A 25,634-nucleotide genomic window follows, 5' to 3' on the forward strand; every position below is an offset into this window, starting at 1 on the left:
GAGATAAGATAAATAAACTTGTACAACATTTTTAGAGTTTAATTATTCTTTCATCCGTGCAGTATGCTTGATATCGATGTGTTTGTTTGACATTAGCTTCCCGTCGCGTTTTTGACAGTTTACTCTCCGCACTGTACATTTTCTACTGGCTCTTGACGTGACAGGCTGTTATTCGGCATTGCGTAAAATACGCGTGCATGCGTGGATACGCGCGAGCCACGAATGAGCGATGGATACCGTTATCGATTACAAGCGTCAAGTCGAGTACTACTCTCACCCGGTATTCGGCGAGAAGGTATCGACGCCGACCCGGCATTCGTGCTGGTTGATGATGTTTGCGCGTACAAGTATCGCGGTCATACGTGTAACCAGATCACCGAACTCTACGTGTGGTAATCTTTTATGGCGTTTTTTTTTTTTTTTTTTTTTTTTTTTGCGCATCAAAAGCGGGTACCAACATGAGTAACCCGTGGCTGAGTTTGCCAATCAATTCACGTGGATACATGGTTAGTTACGATTTTTTCCATCATTTTTCCTCCGTTTATTTGATTCTCGAGATATTTGATATTTTTGTCATTTTGCTTTCGAGATTTTCATTGTTGCAATATTTGATATAAATATAATATTATATATTTAATTTCTGTCATCATACCTATCATTTACATTTTGATCTGATTACGAATGTAATTTTGTATAAAATTCTATTTTCTTATATAGTTCGCAATTTATATTTCTTTCATATTTCTCGTATTCTCCTAGTCAGGCTATTATAGTTTTATTACTCTAGTGAACATGTTTCTTCTTGAATCGCCACTATGCGTGTATTTATTATTATTCAAGATTGATCGTTTCTTCATATTTTCACGATGTGTATGTGAAAGTTATCCTAGATATGCCAGTATAAAACCCGTTTGCTTGCAGTGGTACATATGCTTTTATCGTTATCGGCATAAATCTGGTTTGTCCACGTTCATTGTGCGTTTATCGAACCAAAAGTGAAATATATCCCCGTACTACGTATTGATTTACACATACGTGCTCTGTACGTCAACAAATCATGAAATATCAGGTTTCTTTTAAATATTTTGATCGAAATATTAATCTTATTATTGATTATCTTTCGTTAATTGTAAAAAGGGATAATGAAACAATTAAGGGAGATGAAGATAAATCTTCATTCTTGTCTATTTTTTTTTCTTTATCAGTGCCTTATTGTAATCAATTGCTCTTTGTCAAAATATATTCTTTCGTCGATAAGCGGAATTATGTAACATTTATTAATACTTGGTACGTTCAGCAAATTTTTTTTATTCAATTAATTTTCTATGGTAAAAATTTTCATTTTTTTATCTTTCATCAATGTGTTCTTATAGACGCGATTCATAGCGATGCGAATGGAATGGGTGAGAAAAACGAAGGAGAATGAGAAAAAATGATGGAAATTTAAGGTAATTCGGGATCGTGTCCTAAATCGTGGAAATATCTCAACGATTTTTTCGCGTTGATTTCTTCGTTCACATCCTTGAAATCCTCCTTGAAATTCATCCCTGAGGAGCCCCTGTTAACGCTTAGCCACCCTCCCTTTTTCAACCCAAAGGAAAAAAAATATGACGAAGAAAAGGTATGACATAATATTTTAAAATGCTAGGATAAAAAAAACGGAAAGAGAAAAAGGGAGAGAGAGAGAGAGAGAGAGATGGAGGGTAAAGAAAGAGAAAAGAAGAACAGAAACAAAATCTATTATCCTCTCTTTTAGGAATGGGTAAAAATACGGAATATCAGTGCGAAATTTTTATTTTTTTTCTATCTCATTAATTAATGGAACGTTATTCCATGATATTTGATTTGAGATTACTATGGAGTGACTATCAAAAATAATTTTTCAATAGAGAGACATTATGAGAGCACACTTTAGAGAGTTTGAAAACTGAATAGAATACAGATTTTCCATATCGTATGGTTTAGGTCAAAGTACGCTAATTAAGATCACCTTCTAAAATGTATAACGTAATCGTTGTTGCAATAATAAAGTTAATAATAATTATATAAGAATTACAATAAATTTAATAAAATACACAGGATATTTAATAAATAAAGTCACGTCAAATTTTTAATAAAAAATTACAATAACAATTAATTTTATTATTGGAATATTATTAAGACATTTTATTTATTTAAAAATTTCAATTCTTATCGTAATTACTTTTCAATTGCGATTCTACTCCCTGCTCCTTTCTAGTCTTAGATTTAACATTATAATGGAACAGATGACTTATCTTAGATATTCTAGAGGCTGACGTAAAGCCATAAAATTAACCGCAAGTCTCTCGTATGTTTGCAAGGTTGGGGCCTCTACGCGGCTACATGCGACACATATCGTATCGATCGGCAAATTACTAGAGTTCAAGGCTTGGCATCTCACGGCTATAAACCGAGAATCTCTAGCACGCAGTGACCCCATTAATTAACGTCTAATTTCTCAGTGCAATTTCCTCTCTCAAAATACAAATTTATTATTAGAAAGCGGACGCTCTCAAAAATTTTTAACGTGTAAATGGCTTGAGCAACTTTTTTCTCAGCCGCAAAATTGGCCGCTTTTCTCAAAGAGCTATTAAGACCGACCACCTGAGGTTTTGTTTTACCTGTGAGAAAGTTGGAAATCTCATTTGCCACTGCATACGACAGTATACATTTCATTTTTACTCAAAACAAAGTACATGCACATCGGTCGAAAAATGAGAATAATATTCTGGTATATGTGTGAGTCGAGAAATAATATAAGTTACAGAGATATGTTTAATATTGCATTATTGTAATTATTTTATAATGAATGTACTATGCAATTTTATTGCAATGATTAGATAGGAAGAAAATACCAGTAACAACCATTTCATTATCACAATATACAGGAATGATTAATGAATTCGGATCATCCAATATTAATTTGAATAAAGTAAAGTAATTATTTCTTAAAATAAATAATTTTATATTTTCTGCTAAAAAGTTTGACGGTTTTTTAACTTTATTATTTTAATACCATAAAATATACATATAAAACATAAATAAGATAAAATAAAAAGTATATAATTGAAACTTTTGAACGTTGACATTATTAATAGACAGGAAAAATAACAACTTTACTATTTTTGTTATTTATTAAATCACTAGTTTAAAAAAAATTTCATTATTTTTCTCCTCTTTTTTCTCTCTTTCTTCTTTTTACAAAAACTATTCATTTTAAATACTTAAAAACGTAGGTGACTATGTTCACGATAACAGTCTAATTATTTTTGATTTATGCAAATATGATCGAAAGAACACGGACGTAATTTAATCGATTGATGAAATAACGTTGTATTTAAGCTGCCTCTGGGATCAATGTCCTTCCCTAAAAGCGACCTACTTCTCCCTCCTCGGTATTCGCGCTGATATTGCTCGTTCATTGATTGAATCCATTTAGTTCGGCATATTATAATTTGTAAAGATGCGTATGATATTATAGTTTTCTGGATAATCTGGATGAAAATAATCTCATGGATATGTAATGATATATATTCCTTGATTATAATTTTGATAAAAATTTATTTTATAGTTTAACGAAATTAAACACGTATATATATGGTAAAATTTTACAATAAATTTAAAATAGATTAAAACTTTTCTTGTGGATCAAAACAATTTCGATCGCGGCAACATATTGTACATTATCTCGTGCAACAAAAACCGTTTGATTTGAGAAAAAAGAAAACAGAGAGAAACTGATTAAAATAATATTACTATCTAATCTTATACTTTGAAACTTACATTTTATCATTTATTATGCTTTTAACATTTAAAGTATTTTATTATTATTATTTATTTAAATGTTACGCGATTTATTTAGATTTTATGCTTTATCACACCGATATATTAATATTAACGAAAACATTTTTTGCATGACGTGATTGCACGAGACTTTTAAAATTTATCTAACAATAAGTTTGAACTAAAAAATAGATATTATTATATAAAAATTAATATTTCTTTCGAAAATTGAATCTTGTAGGAAAATATTTTACATTTTTGATCCAGTTTTGCACAAAAAAATCTCTTTCTCGATAATACGTATTACGGAATCCGCCATAGTTTTTTATATACACAAAGTAAACAGAAAATCTACCAAGTACGTTCGCTCGTAAAACGAAAGTCGCGTTCGACTATACGCATAATCTCATCTCACAAAAGTACGCAGACTTTGCAGTTCATCAAAAAGGGATTACATGATCGATCAGTCTGCAAAACATGCTTGCGTCAAGAGGCGAGTTCGTTGTTCCGACCCCTCGGATGGAGCCGAACGTACTTTGACATTCTCTCAACGATCAGCTGAGCCGAAAATGAACGATGCGTTTTATGACATTACAGGGGCGACCGCATTCTGTATGCACTTCCGCTTACGTGACCTGTCCGGTGCATTCGTGGCGTGATTTATACGTCGGTTTATTGGTGGTCCCACCTCCTTCCTTTGACCATGCTAACTGAGAACGATGGTTGAGACGATCTACTTTCATTTTCTGCGCGATTCTTTTCTACATTTATCTGAAATAGTTTCGTGCGATACGACGTGTCTTTTTACGTGTCGTGATTTTATTGCGTGCAAATCGTTGTTCGTTTTTCTATCCGCGTATATTTGCCTTATTTTCCCCTATCGAGTATATATTCTTCTTGTTTTTCAAAGGAATCACGTGCCGTCTTTTACAGAAATGGAAACGTCACAAGACTCAACAGATCGAAAAGAATAGGATGGAAATTGTAGAATTCTCATTGATCGCGGGATATGGAGTGATGGAGGTCTTCGATTTCCGAAGATGTTTAATTATCTTTCAGATAAAACAGTTCACAAAATGTATATGACAAGAACATATAGCATAAAGAGAACTAATAGAGAAAGACATGAATTTAATGTAAAGTCAATCTATTTTATCGAACCACTTTGCACGGTTCTGTAACGACAAAGATTCAAAATTTTACGCCAGAATAAAGCAATTACGAACACAAAAGCTATATGTGTCAAAAGTTTTACCGACTTACATTATTATTATTTATGATTCGTGTTATTAAATAATACAACTGAAAGCAACAAACTGATTCAACCGATCAAATCAAGATAGATCTCTCGATTAAGAAAAGCCAACATTTGCCGATGTAATCACGCCACTGAAATCTTTGGCACAATGGCGGTTCTGTTTTCTACTCAACGTGCGGCAACGTGCCTGCAAATGACACATATTGTCTGACATTGTATTTCATAAGATGATACTATACGAGCGGTGAGGCGTAAGAAATTAAGAACGGTGGATTAGTGGCAAAGAAATCCGTAATTGCGTGAGGATTTTAAGTGTTAAAAAAAAGTCGGTGCTAATTGTCACATACTAGCTTATTCTAAAAATATTTTAAAAATAATATTATTTATAGTAGCACATTTTGTAACTTTTTTTAAATACTTTCTTATGTACCTAGTCGCTCATATTCTGATATGCGTTGTATCTCGCTTGGTTATGTGAAAAGGTGCAAACGACATAAAAAAAACTGTACAGTTAAAAGTTAAAACATTAAGAAGAATCGTGTATATATATATATATGTTATATATATATATATATGTGTATACAGTATCGGCCAAAAATATATCACCTTTAGGATTTTTGAGCATAAATTTAACTTAATTTACTTACAAAATTAATTTTTTATATTATTAAAATTAAGTTTTTATATTATTTTATGAAAAATATTTTATTCGGTAAGTTGTATTTACTATCAAAACATATATTATGATATTATAAATATCCATGCACTTTGAATAAAATTATACTCAAAAATACTAAAGGTGATATATTTTTGGCCGGTGCTGTATATATATGTTTTTAAATATTATTAAAAATCTAATTTTCCCTCAACATAAAATAGTCATATTATATTTGAAAATATTGTGTAATTATTCTTACTATAATTTTTAAGAGATCTTTCTCTCTTAAGTTACATATGTTTTTCAACATTTTTCTATTGTTACATCAAAATTTTTCATTTATATTTTATCTCCATTATATGCGATTGAAAAATACATATATATTCTTTTTATTTATTTTACGTTATAGTATTATTTTATTACAGAAAATGGGTTTTTCTATTTTACGTTTTGCGGCTCTATTTTTTTCGCATTGAAAAACACACACGGGTAGATTTTACACTCAGCTCCACAAATTTGAAGGACCGCCACTGCAAAACGGGTAAAGCTGAAAGCCCGTGCTTCTTCTATAACGGTCGAGTCAGCGTTCCTTTGTTAAGAACAACTTTACTCACGCGGCGTTTTTCTCTTATAACTCGGAGAACGGAAGGGTAGGGAGTATCGAACCGAAAGGGAGATGCAATGGCAAAGGAATTTTTTCGCGCAACGCTAGGTGATTGATGCGTCGGAGAGGAAGTCAAAGCTGTCGCGAGTTCTTCGGTGAACAGCGGAAGTGCGTGGCTGCAAATCAAAGATATTCAGGATCGAACGTTCCGATCGTGCGTTCTGATCTTTTAAAATAGGAATGATTCGCGCGTTAATCTCGCGCGGTTGCATTGGAAACATCGATCTTCTTGATTGATGGTGTTGAAAAAACATCTAACAAATGTAATCGTAGCTTTCTGTGTTTAAGTAAAAAATCTCACTAGTTAATCTGATTTTCTGACACTTTTGATTACATGTTTTTTTTTTTTTTTTAATTACATATCTTCTCTCAATTGCACGTAACGTTACACACGAGCATTGCTTAATTACCTTGACCGTAATTTATCAAATATAATGGAATGAGATCAAGTTTCAAACGCAAAAAGGCAAAAGACAATTCAGAAATGATGATTGATGGTTATAAAAAGTTGCCGCGAGTTTTTCAACAAAGAAGACAATCGTTGAAAGATTCTATTTAGAAGAACCTAATGGAATGACATCGTATTTCTCTGCCTTTTATAAGTAATATATAGAGTATTCTAGATTCTCACTCCATCATTCCTTTCAGAGCATTTCTCCGACCAATTGGAAGATAGTTTGCTTTTAGATAAAACTTTAATTGATCACTATTTCACTTCCCTCTTATCTTATAAGAATTTTTTTTTAAATTTTATATCAAATATTTTTACAACTTTAATATCCGCACTTTGATTCGATATTACAAAGCAGTTATGAAACATTTTACATGATAACGTTATTTGGATGAAATTTCTTTGAATTATTGATACCTAATTGAAAGCTTAAACTTGTGAGGGGATGCGCGCTTCTCCTAATTTTTTCTTTCGATATTAGCAACCGCACAACCTTGATGGACTAGATCGTTCGCGGGCGGGATTTCTATCCGGGATTCGCAAAAAGTAGATTCGTTCACCGGCGGACGTTTTTTTCAAGCTCACCCGCATCCTTCTTTTTGCAAGCCCGTATGCGAAAAGCTACCTTGAATTTTAATTAAAGCATGTTTAAAATCCCTAGACACCGACCTGATCCCTTGGTCTCTACCCGTTCCGACTTCGGTGCAGTCTTGCATGATGTTACCGGGTGAAGCGCGGTGCACCAGCTCGTGAAATAAAATCAAGGAAAGGCTTTGCGCCGAGAGGCGCCGGAAAACGAGACCGGATTTCCCTTTCTTGAAATTATGCGAACGTGTCCTTCCCTCCTCCCCTTGGCCCTCCTCTTACACTGAATTTTATTTGTTAAATTGTTTGCATTGCTCTCTACGTAGCTGTATGTCAAATGTCTGGCTTAAGAATTTTAATTCAAGTTCTCGAGGGTGGATCAAAATTTTGCAAAGAAGAAAAAATTATAATCGCTTGATTAATCTCTACGCGTGTTTAATCCGGAAAAATAAATATAGCCGCAAAGCGGGAAATAGAAAATCCATTTTTTGTAACAAAATAATAACTGTAATATAAAACAATAGAGAGAATGTATGTTATTGCATTTTTCAATCGCAATGATGAAGATAAATGAATAATTTGAATGTAAAAATAAAAAAATTTTGAAAAATGTATACCATAAAAGAAGAAAATAGAGAGAAAGAGAAAGTGAAGAATCTCTTCAAAATAATAATAAGAATAAACATGCAATATTTTAAAATATGATTATTCTAACAAAACTGGACTCAAGCATTGGCTATATATGTACATACACATGTTTCCAGAAAATTGCCCCTTAATTTTCTTTCTTTGTCAAAAGTCAGAACGCATATACACACATATGACATATAATTTATTAATAATTTTATTTTTTTATTGCTGAAGCGGTTGTCGAAACAATATTACTAAAAAATTTCTCTATCTTGTTTTTCTCATTCTTTCACGTGAAGTTGATCTAGCACATATTATAGAAAATTGCGTAACATGCTGAGTCTATATGTATCTATGGGCTTCTCGACACGATTTGTTTAGCAGTCAACAGGACGAGAGCCTTTCACAATGCTGTTAAATTGACTCATGTCGTGTTGCGAAAAGTGTTCTGTTTGTTAAACTATTATTCGACAAAAATGTGTGCATTGCATTAAATAGATTTTCACAAGCACGTATTGAGCGAACTCCGTTCCTAGGACGAACGCAATTGGCCAGAAGCGTTTTCAACAACATCATGACGTGATGTTATTGAAAATCGCAAATGCATCGCATGTCGCGGTATACTCGAAAGCGGCGCCTTATCGGCGTTTCCTTTCTTCCGGTTTTTTCGAGCGAAAATAGGGAAACCCTCTCGGATCTTAATGCAAGCACGGTTCCATGGGACGTTTTTGCATGCGGTTTGCTCCGTTGCATAATAAAGCGATTTAGAAGTTTTTGCCGGCCGATCAGAAGGGAACAGGCACGACTTGGGCTGCCAATTTTCGCCACGAGGTTCCTCGGTCCTTTGCTCGATCTTTCCCGGGGCGACATCGTCGACGTCACCCCAGTTAAGAACGTTTCTTAACGAGGAGTCTTCCGAAATCGCAAGCAGGAGTTGATTTCGTGAGTTACGAGGGAAAGGATCTCTCTCGAGAATTTCTTGCAGTATTTTCGCCCTCAGCGAAATTTTCCTCTTTCCTGTTATGCTCTCCTTCATTTTCCACTTCCTTTCTGCCGTCCTTATCAACCAATTTTTCGCTGTTCCGCGAATACGTGTGTCGAATGAAAGATCTCTGCACCTGATAATTAATGCTTTAACTATCTTCGATACGTGTAAAAAATTTTCAATGACCTTCCAATTCCTTATATTTTAAAATATAAAATATAAAAATACAGTGCAAAATTAATAGAAAAAAGGTACAAGTATGAAATGTGAGATATAAAAATATAAAATATTTTGAGACCCTCTTTAATTAAAAACATAAAATTTAGATATTATATAATGTATAACCCATACAATAAAATCGCGTAAAAGTATGTAATATTATTGATTAGAAAAATTATAGTAATTTATATATCTCCTTTTTTTTTTCATGCGGCAATCGACATTTCGAGATACGAACGACGCGTTTATACAGCATCGATCGATACACCAGTTATTCGAGAGATTCGAAGTTCGCGAACACGTGAATTAGTTGTTGAGAAGATATGATTTCTCAAGTTCCGCAACAACGCTTGATCCTCGGAGAACTTTCTGGAAAATTGCCATCCTCCATCTATTCTCTTTCTCATCTGTATATTCTCGTCTTTTCTTCGGGAGTCATTCCACAATCAATGTAAAAGCTTAACGCCCTCTTTACGTTTCCCTCTTCTTACTTGTATCCGCGATCGTTAAAGAAATATTTCCGCAGGCTACATCGAGGCAGATCAATCGTATCACGTAGCCAGAGTAAAAAGTTTAAAAAAACGTAGACACTGTTTTTCTCCGCGAGCGCGCGCACTAGTTCGCCCGAATAAACAGCGAAGCAGCTAATAAAAAGGTGGACGGTGTAGGGTAAGAAAGCCGATCATCGAGGGAAAAATTGCAGTCACAAAAAGGATGTAGATGGAAAGAAAGAGAGAGAGAGAGAGAGAGAGAGGGGGGAAGGGGAGAGGAAGAGAAGAAGAAAAGAGGGAAGAGCAGGTCGATGTGAGCAACGAAGGGGATGCAATCTATAGCTGTAGGGTTGCTGAACTTTCCAAGAGTGTCAGCCTGAAGCTTTATGCGTCTGCCTTCTCGTCCGTTTTCTCGGAGTTTGCCTTTCTCTCATACACGTTACATACGTACATACATACATGCCTACGCGTATATACATGTATATATGTTTCGAACTCGCTCTTTCGCTCAGCTAGTCCTCGCGTTTGGACGGAGGTCAAGAAGAGACAAAGGCTGAAACGTCCGTTTCCGGTAACGGATCGACTAGACACGACGGAAATTGGTTGCTCTTGTCCTAGGAGGTATACGTGTTAATTCACCGGGGAGAAATATCGGACGGGACATCTCCCGGGGACCCGTCACGAAATATGTCCCGAAAACGTGAGTCATTTCTTTTTTTTTTTTTTTTCTCTCATCAAGAACTCTCCCCTTTTTTCCATTTTTTTTCCGACATTCTTGCCAGAGTTCCCTCGTCGAGCAGGATTTCCGTGATAGATGATTTGAAAGCAGGGGAGATTTGAGGAACGTTTCAACTAATTTTGCTTTGAGAATCTTTATCAGGGTATATATATATATATATTGCTGTAACACAGTATGTTTGTTGCTGTCGGCAAAGAGTAACGAATTTCCAAAAGTCGTGCAGTTGTTGTTACATGTATATATAATATATAGGGTATATATATATATATATATATATATATACTCTATATATTATATATACATGTAACAACAACTGCACGACTTTTGGAAATTCGTTACTCTTTGCCGACAACAGCAAACAGCAATATTCCAAGATGTAGCAAAGACATGCGCGCATGCATCCAGCTTTACTTGCTTATTCGTTCTCGCAATCATAAAAAAAATGAAAGAAATATATACAGCAATGAAAAATTTTCGCGACTTGAGGTTGACTATAGTGGTCGGGAAGTTGAGTGTTGCGAATGTCACAAAATTGCAACTTTGAGTTCCGCGCTTTTCTTTTCTTTTGAAATGTTTGCCAAGAAAATATTTCATACAGCAGCAAAAAAAACATACAGAATGAGAGAGAGAGAGAGAGAGAGAGAGAGAGAGAGAGAGAAAGAGAACGTAGCAGATAAAATTCTTCTAGTCTGAATCATATGCGTTTTTTTTATTTTATTAATTGCCAATGTTCTTTCACAATTAGATGAGAATTAGACTATTATTTGATAAAAAAATAACAACGTAAAAGGATAGACATTTTTTAATACTTAGAAACATATTTTTATACTTAGAAATGTATTTTTAATACATAAAAATTTTTACACAGAAAATTATGCTGATATCGCAAAAATTCAATAATTTCCGAAAAAAGCAGCAGAAACTTAAAAGCACATTTCTGCACTCTAGCTATGAATAAAGTGATAAAATCTTGCGCAATTTTTATTATTTCAAATATATGAAACAAAAATATATTCGACAAAATTAAATTTCAGATATATTTTTTACTACGATTGTATGTATTAATGTAAGTGTGTTCTATAAAAATTGGTAAAAATATTTTTAATGTAACTAACATCAAAGAATGTCATTACCAAAGAATATCTTAAAGTGTTGGTAATATTGTCTATTATGCCATTGTAATACTATTTTATTTATAAAATTGAGAAATTAGATTAATTAATATATAAATGTTTTCTGTCGACATTTTATATATGTAAATATTACACATACACACATTTAAAATTTAAAATTATAATAAAAAATTAAAATTATTTTTACATGTGTCGAATAAAAGTGATAAATTTCCAATTTTTTATATTAATGTTAAATTTTATAAGATTCTCCTGAGAGAACTTATTACAATCTCACACAATAATAATATTGAGTTGCTATTCTTAAATGTGTTTGCTTTTATATTTGTTTACGCTGTTTTTTTTTTCAAATATATCTAAGAAAATCTTGTTTTTGTAAGAATATTTTGTGTCATTTATAACATACTTATTTCAACTTTTCGACAATATCAATTTTTTAAATTATGCACTTTCTATTAATTTTATTACAATTTCAAAATATATTTTGACAAGTTATAGATTACAATAATTTTTTTAAACAAGTTTATTCATTTAATTAATTGATAATATTATTTTTTTAAGCGTACTGAATTTTTTGGACAAAAAACGTAATTCGATCTAAATCTAGAGAAATAATTACAATGCAAATTTTAATCCATAAAAGCAATAAAAATAATACAAAAATATTGTCGCAGTACAAATATATAATTTTTATGTAACATAAAATATATTGAGTAACTTTCAGGAACTCTTTATGATATATAGATGATATGCGAAAGTGTATTTGCAAAAATATATTAGTTTTTTTATTTACACAAATGTTTTACAAAACTTATCAAAATCAAAGAGAATAACACTTTTTTAAGTATTATCTATTTTTCCGTTAAAATAAACAAATGTAAATAAGATAACTAAAGATTAGTTTAGCAAAACAAATTGCTAGGAGGATATTTTAAATAGATAAACTGTTTATTTTTATTTTCATAGTTTTGGGTGGCGTTTGTATAGTGAAAAATATAATGTAGAATCATCAACTCACTCAAAATATTTGGAAACATAGATTGATTCATAGCTGAAGTAGTTGTTGGGGAAATGTACCTGTGGCAGCGATTAACACATTTAATAGCAGCATCACAAAACTTCTCCCGTCTTCAGGACATCGAATAATAGTAACATCAATATGTTTAAGATTTAAAATTAACACATTATACACTTTCATACATGAGCTTTATATTTTCTAGAGTTTAAACACTTATGAATCTACTCACTTTTTATCCCATCATAGTGAAGCCCAACGCTATTTTTCGCATTCCAATACAGGTGAAATAGAATATTTAGGATACTTTTGTCCGGCAGATACATTTATTGAACTACTTACAAGTTGTTAGTGAACAACCCATAATATTATCGATATTCGACAAATACATTATGTTGGATAACATAATATTATTTTTATTTGCGCTTAATTATAATTACAAAGATGTTGCTGATATGAGTAATACTTTTTTTTATTTATATTTCTAATGCTTTTACATATCCATATACATTTATTTCATTTTAAGATATTATATGTACTTTTTTTTGTATTTATATTTTTAATTTTTATTTTAGCTAATCTGATTTCTTTCTGCAAAAAAATTAGCATGATATGGTCATATGTAAATATACATAATTAAATATGAAAAAAATCTGATATATAACATGTAATTTTATATGATCTTATAATAATATCTTAAATTTGGCGCGATATGATCTTATAAAAGGTATGATCTTATAGCTATACTTTTATATGTATAATAATATATTATATAATCATATTTGGCTGATTATATATGAAAATAGATCTAGTCGAATATAATTATATAAAGATAATTTATTACCAAATTTCAGAGGTTATTATACATATATGATCAGATTGCGTCAAATTTCAGATTTAATTATATATCGACAAATCATATTACATATGATCAAATTGCGGCATATTCGGCCAGATCGTCCAATTTTGGTTTTAATTATATACAATGATATATGTCACATTATTTTTTCTCAGGTATCATCTCTGTGTGTAATAAATGTTTTGTTTGTATGAAGAATGTACTATTAATTACCTTCTACATAATAAGAAAATAATTAATAGTTATATAATTCAATAAAAAAATGTATAATAAAGAAGTTGTTGCAATGAATATTATTGTATTGTATTATATTGTATTATATTATATTGCGATAATCTTAAAGTTGTGTGTGCATTAATAATAATTTCTTTTCATGTTTAAAATGTTTAAAATATTATGCATAATTGTATAACTTTAATTTTCAATTAAAAGTAAAAGTTATTATAAAAATTATTATATATACGTAAAACTAGGAAAGATTGCGCACAATTCAGAAAAACACTACTAAAAATATGTTATTTATTTATTTTTTTAACTAAGTTTACAAATGTGTTCTTTTGGTTAAATATGATTAGTGAACAATATTCAAATTTAATTATCATTTTCGCTAAGATAATATAGTTTTTAAGAAATGTAATTTTGTGCAATCTTTCCTAATCGAATAGGTGAGATTGTGAGTAAGAGATGTTGCGCTAGGAAGGAAAGATGATTTTTTATTTGAAAATAAATGTAAATTATTTATTTTGATCAAAACTTTATTATTATTACATTATTATTACTTTATTATTATTACAAAATAAATACTAATAATAATATAAATAATGATAAAAATAATAATAATGAAAATAATAATAATAGAAATTGTTTTATTATCATAAAAAATAATAATAATATTTTGTACTATTTTATTTCTTATATAAAGTACAAATAAATGTAGATAAGATAAGAACAAAAAAGTATTTTAAAAAATTTTGAATTTAGAATTATAATAAAAAATTAAAATTATTTTTATTTTTATTTGTGCCGAATAAAAGTGATAAATATTTCAATTTTTTTACATTAAAAGTGAAACATATAAATCTTTGTTAAATTTTATCAAAATTTTCCTGAGAGAACTTATTATAATCTCACACAATAATATTATTGACTTGCTATTGTTGAGAGAAGATCGCTCTTATATTTGCGTTTACGCTGTTTTTTTCTGTCTAAAGATAATCTCCTTTTTGTAAGAATATTTCGTATAATTTATTTTCGTACAATAATCAAAGAATATTTTCGGTTGTGCTTATTAAATTTAAGTAGACTGTTATATATATCGTCCGCTTCGTGATATATCGGGAGTAAATGTAGATTACATAATATACATCGGAGTGTGGTATATTATTAGTTAAGGCATATTATATGTCTTCTTTCCTTTCAATTAATAGACTGATGATATATTTTTCAGAGTTTCTGAAAATGAATGCCGAATAAAATCTATTGTTATCAAAAGATATCAAGTCTCTTATATTCTTCATTATTGGAACACCGTTAACTTATATTTCCTTGTTAAAATAAATAAATATAAATAAGATAACTTAAAATTAGTTTAAGCAGGACAAATAACCAAAAGCATAATATTTTGAATAGATAAATGTTTGTACTTGTTTTCATAGTTTTGAGTGGCGTGTATATAATGAAAAATGTAATATGGAAACATAAACTTATTCGAAATTATTAGAAAATTATTAGGAACGTAAAATGATTTATAAACCAAAACGTCGTAGGGTAAACGTGCCTGCGGCAACATCTAATAGTAACATCAATGTATTTGAAATTTGAAATTAACACATTATACAGTTTCATACATAAACTTTATATTTTCTAGAAATTGAAAATTCTAGTTTGTGAATCTACTGACTCTTTATCCCATCACAGTGCAGTCGAAAGTTATTTTATATATGAATCTATGACAAATAATATAGAATACCTGTAATACTTTTGTCAAGCAGAAACATTATATTGTATTGATGAATTTCACTGAACTATATATATACTCAGTGACCGTAATATATTCTCATTAATATTGGACACCATAATGTTATTTTCATTTGCGCTTGATTTTAATTACAACGATGTTGCTGACTAATTTCCTTTACATTTTTAATACTTTTACATATTCATATACATTTATTTATTTTCAATATTACATATATTTACAATATACTTTTTTATTAAGTTGTAAAAGTTATTGCATATACATTGCGTCTAAAACACATAAAATATATAAATATTTTATTCTTTTGCTTTTATTTCATTATAAAATTATTAATTCTATTATTATAATTAATTTTATTATTAAATTTTTTGCTTAACAAATAATAGAAACAATGTGCATAAATTTCTTTGACTAAAATTACTTTTGCAAACAGATGTTAAACTTTTAAAAACAAATAATAAGCATTGCTTACTTGTACATTAAAGATGTTTTCTACATACAATTGTACATTTATTCGAAAAATGCAAATAATAAAATATCTGTTTGATTTATAACTTCAATAATTTCTCATGCGAATTATATAGCACATAATATACAAAAATACAGCAATAAATTTTTTATTATTATATCTCAATTAATGACATGACTTGATATTTTTTTTACAGTACTTTTTTACCAAGTATATTAAAAAATTTTTAATTTTGACGCAGAGAAAATAAAATAAAATACAATTAGATTTTTGAGATCACATTTAGTCTCGGTGAAAAATAAAAAACAAAAACTTTTTGATATGCGATTTATCATCTTTTATAATGTCTTGCTAATTAAATAATTTGAATGAGGAGTGTAGAAGATCTTTGAAAACAAAGTGAAAACGTACTGATGCATAACGAAGAGGAATTAAAAAGACCCTCGACCCTATCTTTCCGAGGGAAAAGATAGAAACTATTTTTCTTGCCAAATCCACTTTTTTCACACTTATCCCGACCGACGTTTCAGCAACAACCCCCATAAAGCGGTTCATTTCTTGCGGATTAGAAAAATTGCAGAATGGAGTGGAAACGTGTTCTGAGATACGTGTATTCATTTTTTCAACGATTTTTATTATTCCTTCTTGTTTTATATCACGTGTTTTACTCTATATCAAAAGTTATTTTTAATATTTCTCTATGTTATTATTTATTAATAGAATTGTTTAATTCATATGTTATTTTATGTGCTTTAAGAAGCTTTATGTTTTTAATTGTAACTTGGAAAATTAAAACTTTATGTTGTAAAATTTTCGGACATTTAGTATGACATAACAATTTAATATAATGGACGAGTTTAAACACAATAATTGTACGTGCAATAGCACAGTTGAAGTTTGTGTCATTTTTATTAACTTTTATTATTCGAGGACTATAAATAGTGCATTTGCACAATTATTAATTTTCTCTCTTTTTACTCTCGACTACTGCCAACCTACGATTGACAAAATGATGGAGGGGGTATGCATTTTTAACAAAAAAAGTATATATATTTGTGCTCATCTTCATCCTCCTAATTGTGTTCATTTTGCACGTTCGTCGCAACGATAATACGAGCATTGTATTGTGAGAAGAATTTCATTATTTCCATTACGCTGTGCGGCGGCGCGGAATCGAATTAGGCAAACATACATATAACGGATGCGGGAAACACATATAGAGAGGAACAGTCGCGAAAACGGTGGAGAGAGCAAGGGTGGTTTTCAGCGGTTTAGGTCCTGATAAAATGCGATAACGGGACGTGGTTTCCGCATATGTATAACGGCAGAGAACGATGACACTACATTGCTTTTGCCGACGACTCGCTTTCGAGTCCTCGTTCCGGTCTGTGTATCAGCATCCCTCTTTCTTGTCACCGTTTTGCTCTTTTCGACGTTTACGCGAATACCAATCCGGTCCCGTCGTATCTCTCCGGGGACCGGAAGGGAGCAAACGGTACAGAACAATTGAATGACTACATCTGCCTTTGGTTAAATTTATTAGCTTTATTTATTTTGATAATATTTCACATATATATATATATATATATATATATATATATATATGTGTATATATATCGTTATTTTTCTAAGCAAATATGCACGTTATGAGTATTTAATTCTGACAATGAGTCTAAAATACATTAAGTTATTTAATACATCTTATGTAAGTATATATTTTTCTTAACTTTTAAAATGCTTTCTAAAGATTTTTAATGTGTTTGAAAAGTTCACACCTTCTTATTTCATGCTATTTGTTCGCGTATTGACACATTTCTTTTTTTCACACCTTAAAATCATTGCTTATAGACGGTAGAATGGAGAGTGTCTGGCGCCACCGACTATTTCTACTACTGAAAATCAGAGAGATGTCTTTTCTCTTGAGTATTTCGAACGTCGCGAGCGATTAATATTCATGACTTTGACTATCGTCAAAATATAATATAAACATAATATAACCCATAACAATGAGCCTACTCGTTACATTGTTTCTGAACCCCAGGACTAAAACCGGACTACATCAAATAAAGACTCTATTTTTTTTTCTTAAAATGAAAGATAAAATAAGAGAAAGAAAGACAGAAATGTGTGTGACTTATTTTGGTGATAAATCAAGGATCATAAATCAGTGTCAGGCGATTCGAAGGTTTCCAGAAATACGAAATCCAGAATAATCCAGAAATATTTTAATACATTTATCACATCGCGGTTATGGCGATTTATTATTCAATGATAAAAAAAAAGGCGATTCTGTCTTTATCTTTAAAATAAGAATTCGTGATATATCAGAGACACAGATACCCGTATAAATGACAAGAAAAATTACAACATCAAAGAATGATACATGTTGGAGATTTCGCGTGTAGATTTTGCCTCTTGTAAGATGCCCTTTCCGCGCTGAATCGCTTCCGACGTACGATTTACTTCCCGTTTCGTTCGTCTCTTTCCGGCGATTCTCGTATCTTCTCGCTATATCTCTTATGTCGACGGTCGCTTGATTACAGAAGTTACAGGCTCGAAACCCGACTTCGTATTACACACACAGTGAAATGCATGTATCGTACGGCAGTCAGTACAAAAGCCTTCTGAGTGAGAGAGAAAAGGGAACGGAGAAGATGGATATTACGAGGAAATGACGTACCACCTCGCTGTGCTGAAACCATTCGTGAAAATCGACCGGTGGTTTCGTCGAAATTGCAGCCGACTTTCTGCGATCGCTTTAAAAGGAAATCGTAGTTTCGTAACGAGCTTAAAACATCCTTGTACTGTTCGATCTATTTTTACCGTGACTTGTATATTAACTTTGATTCTTCGTTTGATTTTTGCAGCGCAAATTACGTATAAAAATTGCTTTATGTCGATGTTTTTCAGAAATCAAAACGAGATACATATAAATACATAAAACAAATTTATTAATGTTGTAATTTTTTTCACGTTTCTCTCAGAGTAAAGATTTATTTCCATGATTCTTCTTAATTAAATGTAGAAAGTTTAAAAATTAGAAATTGTTTAATATTAATTAAACTTTTATATTTTGACTCGTCAGACTGTTACTCAGGAGACCACCACGTAACAATTCCGTCCTGATTTTGCGTCATTAAAATTGATTTTGGGGGGACTCCAGATGACGCGATCATTTACGTATGTATATCACGCGACGGCAAACGTGTCGCATTCAAGTGCGACGAGTTTCACCGCGCTGTCATAACTGATTATGAACATTGTTACTTTCGCATATATTAGCTCACATGGCCCAATGTTCGGCTTACTGAAAATCTGTCACGTCTGCTAAGCCGACTAATGATTCGGCTAATGATTCATCAGCCGAGTCTGTTGTCTAACGCTGTCGTATCTTGCCCGCATCGCTGCGTATTATTATGGTTGATGCGGAATAACCAAAGTTTCTAGCTTATTAATTATCACCGGGCTTATGTATCACGACATCATCGTCACCGAACGGACGAAATATTCGGTGATTAATATTACTTCAATTTATAACGCTAGCGAAGACCATGGTGCATGACGAGGATGCAGTTTAATATAAGCGGAAATTTATAGGTACCAATTCTTCTTGACTTTCCTATTCAGTAAGAAAAAAGTCCGAGTATTTTTTTCTACAGAAAATACTTTGCATTATATAATTAAAGGCTATTTTATCTTAATTATTTTCCAATAACTGGTTACTCGTGATGTTATAACGAGTTATAAATATAGTCTTATACCTTTGAGTTTTTTTATTAAGTATTAGATCAATTTATATAGTATATATTTTTATCAGTTTCTTATTCTTAAAAAATATTATGTAGCTATTTATATAACCGATCTTAATAATCTCCCTCGACTGTATATACATTATTAGTCGATTATAAATGTTCGTGGAAAGAAGGGATGTTCGTCACTGAGCGAGCACCAAATGCAAGGGGATTAATTCGCGGACTAATTTAGGCAGCTGCCGCGATAGAACCGCACAATTAATAGGTCCGCGATGCTCGACATTGATACGCGAGCAGTCGGGGTGATAACGTAATCGTCTGAGAAATAATGACCCCAGAAGCGAAGGCGACTGTTGCGGGGAAGAAATTAGGTCTCGGCGTTTTTATCGCACTTAGCGCCTACTATCTTAATGAGGGGAAGGGGTGACGTGCCGATGAAATACGGACGGGCTCGCGTTGTTCGCGGAGGTTTATGCGCGCGGTCGTTTATGGACCGACGAGACTAATTGCGATGGGCGATATTAACGATCGAACGTTGGAATTATTTAATAGGATAATTGTTAATTGATACAGGCGGTGTGCGCGAAATGTATCGCCCGGCGCGCGGGCGCGCATAGTACGTGTTTGTAATTAAGTAAATACATACATATGTAAATATACATATACATATACATATGTATTGAATATCGAGCGATTGTAAAATATAAGCACTGATGGAATATAGAATTGTAACGAGGAGAGCCATGTTCCTGCCGAGTATCCTCCCGAGACACCGTCTACATGATACATCGCAGTATTAATTATTTTTCGATTATCCGAGATATGGAGAGAATTATATTACTTTACTGCTGTCGCTTTTATACGTATAGCGATATTGCATTCTTCAATAATTAAAAATACCAGCAGCATCGCGTAAAAAGTCTCTCACAAATCAGAAGGATATAAGAAGAGGTAAAACGAGACAGGCTAGAAATTTGAGGCACGGAGATGCGATCCTGACTTTTTTCAGAAAGATGTTAAATGCGTAATTTGTGTATGTGATTTACATATAATTTAAATAAAATAATTAATAATATAATGTAACATATAATTAAATGAAACAATAATGAATATAATTTACATATGATTTCACACCAAAATAATATAGTGAATAATATAGTGAATATCTTTCCTTTTTTTATGTTTTATATTTTCTTTTCTACTAGAAAATGAGACAATCCAGGATCTAGTTGCAATTCAAATGAGCAATGCGCATCTGCGCGACACTGTCGATGTAAATCACGTATTTATCCCGTACGATAACGAGGACGGAGTTCAAGAAAGCGTACTTTGGTCGTTATAACTTCGCGAAAGTCAGTAAGATTGAGAGGAAGAAAGAGAAAGAGAAGAAGGGAGAGAGAATTCACACTCGGTCTGAATAATAATTCTGTAGATATTCTTCTCTTCGACTCTCGATGGTCGAAATGATCGATGGGAGGCTGCGCCTCTCGCGTCCTGACCCATTAAACTTACTTTTCTCCTCGTTCGTTCACATCCTCTACTTCTCTTGCCCTTCCGTCGGAAACCGTGAGCTGTCGATTATACCGGGTAAAGTCCGAATACAGATACAGCTATACATCGTGCACGGCTCGATAACGGCGTGCTACTTTCGCGATTGCTGCCTCTGATCAGTGCGTGTAATAAATATCGTACAGCGAATTGAAAGATCTGGACAAGTAACTGCTTCCGATCCAAGGACCTTTACTTTCATCGCCAGTTGTCGTGCAATAACTGCACAAGCATAAAATTCTTGAACGCATCAGAGCGCGTGTAAAATCATTTTTAATTTTAAATTTAAAAATCCTTGGAGTTTATTTGATATTTAATAGCGGAGATAATTCATAATTTCATATCTGGTTTGTTATGTGATTCTCGAAATACTAATATATAATATTTAATTATATTTTCACTATTATACATATAATTTTTTAATACGTTATTTTATTTCACTTTTCTGACAGTTCGAATCTAGGTTTATCTAAGTATCGCAAACACTTTTCTAATCATAATTGTTTGAAATGCATATAAATGCTATCAATTTGCATCGAGAAGCAGATTGGTAGGAAACTTTCGATCATCAGTGGCACATCGGAAGATGTAATATATCTTGTGGAAACGTCAAGAGAACTCCTACGAACCTATAAAATTCGACTTCCTATTCCGCTACCGGCTCTGTACTTATATCGAATCTTCCAGCACGAACATATGGCGGATTTTCGTTCCGCCGGTCGTTCGTTTCACCTCTTGCTTCCTGTAATAAGAATGATCCCTTGAAATCTGTCAAACTTTTCTATTTTTCATTCAAGAATTTCGATTTTGCTTTCGTTACTCACTTGCATTTTTTTCGCATCTCGATGGATATAACTGTTATGCGAAAAATCGTAACTAATATATCAATCTTTTTGAAGATGTTGACTTTATTGATTTTTTTTGTATAAAAAAGTTAAAAAATGAAATAATATTGTTGATAGAAATGTTTGAGCGTTTCAAATTTTTCTTGTAATTTTATACTTTATATTATTAAAATAAATCTCTTTCTTTCTCTATTTCTCTTATTTTTGCTAAAATGTTTTAAAAGTTTTAAAATGTTCGAAACGTTGATAGTATCGGATAAATAATAAAATAAAACAAAGAGCAAAGAGAAGATTTTGTGAAAATCTCTAATATATCACTGTCAGAATTTATACAGATTAGCAGTTAATTGCGTTCCAGGCGCTTAGTCTGCAAGACTTACAAACGTGTGAGCTTCGAACAGCTATAGAAATGGCTTTAAGTTTCACCGCGTTTGCCCGAGATTTTACGACCGGCCGATTGGACGAAGGTTTGATCCCGGATTCGGATATAGTGTTAGCTGTCTCCAACGTCTATCTCGAAGTCGACACTCCACAGATGTTGTTTTCAGCTTGACCTGGTCTCACTCGATAAGTCGATTGCAACGGAAAAGAAAATCCACATCCTACATTCTTTCGTGTATTCATGAAATGTTTAAATCCTTTCTAAATTTCGAACTTATTTCGAGAAAATGCATTAAAATTTACTAAGATCAATTCGTATTATAAAATTGATAAATAGAGAATTATACATAAAAATACATTGATTTTTTAAGAATTTCACAGAAATTGAAGAGATTCAGAATAAATTGTATTAATTATTGCATTTTATATAAAACGCAATGATTAATAAATTATCCTAGATTGCAATAAAATAAATAATTTATTTATCTATTTATAACAATAAAAATGTGCATTTAACAAGAAACATATTTTTCTAATAAAATTTAATATTTAATATCGACTTCGATTCCTGATTCAGCGACTTCGTCCCAATATTTTTCTCGCCTACATCTCTTTAGGATGGTAAAGAGGGATTTATAAAATTCTGAAAAATGAGAATTTAAATATTATTAGATCTAGTAAATACACCAAGAAAAATATGTGCTCTGTGCACTTATCAGTTTTGCAGAAAAATTATTTTTCTTCGCACTACCATCAATGCACTATCATCCACGTTCGGCTCTTAGTCGCTCATATTTTAAAGTTTCGTGTTTATAAACATTAAAGAGCCTTATTTCTTTCAAGTAATTTATTTAATATTTAAATAGATATATTATAATGTGTAATTAAGTATCGTAAATGGTAATGGATGTGAAAAACTGATGCACCGAGGAGCGTGATGATTTTCTAAACTAACAACTGGTTCTTCCTAACGAAGGGGTGAACACGGTTACAGAAATGCGTAAGAGGGCGCCAAACGGTTTCGCTTATTCAGCATCTCGTCGAGTACGCTGGCGAGCTTTTAAAGGCGACGTCACAATGGCGTGGAATGGAGTGGCCATTATGCACGGTCCACAAGACCGAAGTCGTATTCCGCGCGATAGCTGGTAATGACCGTAGATGGAAGGAGGAAACGCGGTTATTCCCCGCCGTTCCCGAAGAGGATGGGATGGCGAAAAGAGGGTCCTGCCCGGATAGTTGTTAACCCCCTCGGGACAATCGCTTGTAACTCGACTCGGGAACAAGTTATCCTAGTGTCGCTTTACGCGGACAATTGCAAAAGCGCAATTGTCAAGCATGTATCTACCCTGTGTTTTAAACCCTTTTCGGCTCGCGTTATTACTGCGAGCATGTAGTGCAGCAGTAATTGTTCTTGATTTACTAATACGTTAAACGCGAGCGAACATCCGACCTCTGGATGCTACCGCATGATATATGAAATGAAGTTCATGTGTCAAATTTCGTCGAGTCGATGTCATGTCGATTAGAATCACTCGTGTTATGCGAATAGGTTGCATTTACGTTGAACCGCGATAGACGATTAATTGTCACGTTTGATCTGACAATCGTGAAACTTGTCGATCGTTTAATGCCAACTGCATTGTATAATAATCCAACAAATTCGCATAGCTAGATTTAATGAGAAAATTATATTAGTTTTCCGTGACAAAAAAAGTCTTCGTAGATTGTTGATTACACAATAATCGGCTGTAAGAACCTTTTTTAACTATTTACTTAAGCAAAGACTTAAGCAATAGCTTAAAGCTATTAAGATGAAACACCCTGTATACATATGTATATATGTCATACATGTTTCCTTATATACAGACCTAACTTATGGTATTATGATATGCTAAAATTTGTAAAAAAACATATAATTCCAAGAGAAAGCAAAAAATCACATCTGCCAAATATTAAAAAAAAAAAAAGGAAATATATATATGTTTATAGCGTATCATAATATATACCATAATTTGCTGCAATTATTAAAGTCTATTAAATCTTTTTACTTACTATATTTTTCCTCTTCCCTTTTTTTGAATATTTTATTTATTTACTTTAAATATTTTTATTAATCTAAAATATTGGTTGCGTTCAGGAAACAACGGTTGCACAACAGTTGAATAAAAACCAATAATTAATAATTTTTTGTGCCGTTGGCTTGCTCATTGATCACCTTTGTCTTCTGAATACTGTTCCATATGAGTGAATGTATGTCAGGTAATTTTATTTATTGTACGACAAAGTTTATTATAATTGGCTATTATCTAGAAAATTTTTACAATTTTGAAGAATATGTTGAAATTTCCAGAAATTTTATAACTAAATATATTAAGTTAACACGTAAGATAATCTACATATGTGAAACCAAAACTAGTAGTATTTTTATGATTGAAACATGCAGAGTACCTCGCTAAACAACACGTAACGAATCAAATAACAAAACCTGTAAAAAAAATCGTACCGTGTGCCGTTAGCTTTATTTGCAATATCATTTATTTCATATGCAATAGAATCATTCTATATTTCGTGTATGTGACATTTCCATCGATGTAGTACTGACTTCGGGCATTTCGACATACTGTGAATTGCTCAAAATGACTACGACAGACATAAATGATTTTCCATTTGCAAATAAACTGTTAGACGTACTGTTATAATTTTTTATTTATTTCTATTATCTCTGTTACCATCGATTTTCAAAAAATAATGGCAATTAACGAGATTACTAATGATTTTTACAACGCATAAGAAAGTTTTATAGAATATATTGTACTTAAAAGATCTCAGAGAAAATGTTATTATATTTGTATAATATTTTGTTTTATAAAGTTGCATTTTATTTGAATTGGAACTTTCGGAATGTAAATTTCGTATCAGTATATAATTTACTTCGAATTTTTACATACTGCAATAATACTGAAAAAATAATTCAAAAGCCTCTATCTATATTTATATTGTTGTTTAGGTCGTTTGACGAAAATTTCCATCATCATTAATATGATGATAGAATAATTTTTACACGTTCAAGAATCAAGATAGTTGATGCGATTAGTAATCAATTTTACATTTGAATTTCCCGGAAAGCCGGGAACTTCTACAAACTTTAGAATACAAACGATGGTAAAGTT

The 25,634-nt window shown here is 31.7% G+C and overlaps 1 protein-coding gene across 5 annotated transcripts in view; it reads left to right on the forward strand.

Moving 5' to 3' along the window:
• The window catches only part of LOC140667979 (uncharacterized), a 159,388-nt gene that overhangs the window by 24,264 nt on the left and 109,490 nt on the right, over positions 1-25,634 (forward strand). The gene's annotated exons all lie outside the window — the stretch shown is intronic.

Source organism: Anoplolepis gracilipes, chromosome 7, assembly GCF_047496725.1.
Source record: "Anoplolepis gracilipes chromosome 7, ASM4749672v1, whole genome shotgun sequence".
Lineage (NCBI taxonomy): Eukaryota > Metazoa > Arthropoda > Insecta > Hymenoptera > Formicidae > Anoplolepis > Anoplolepis gracilipes.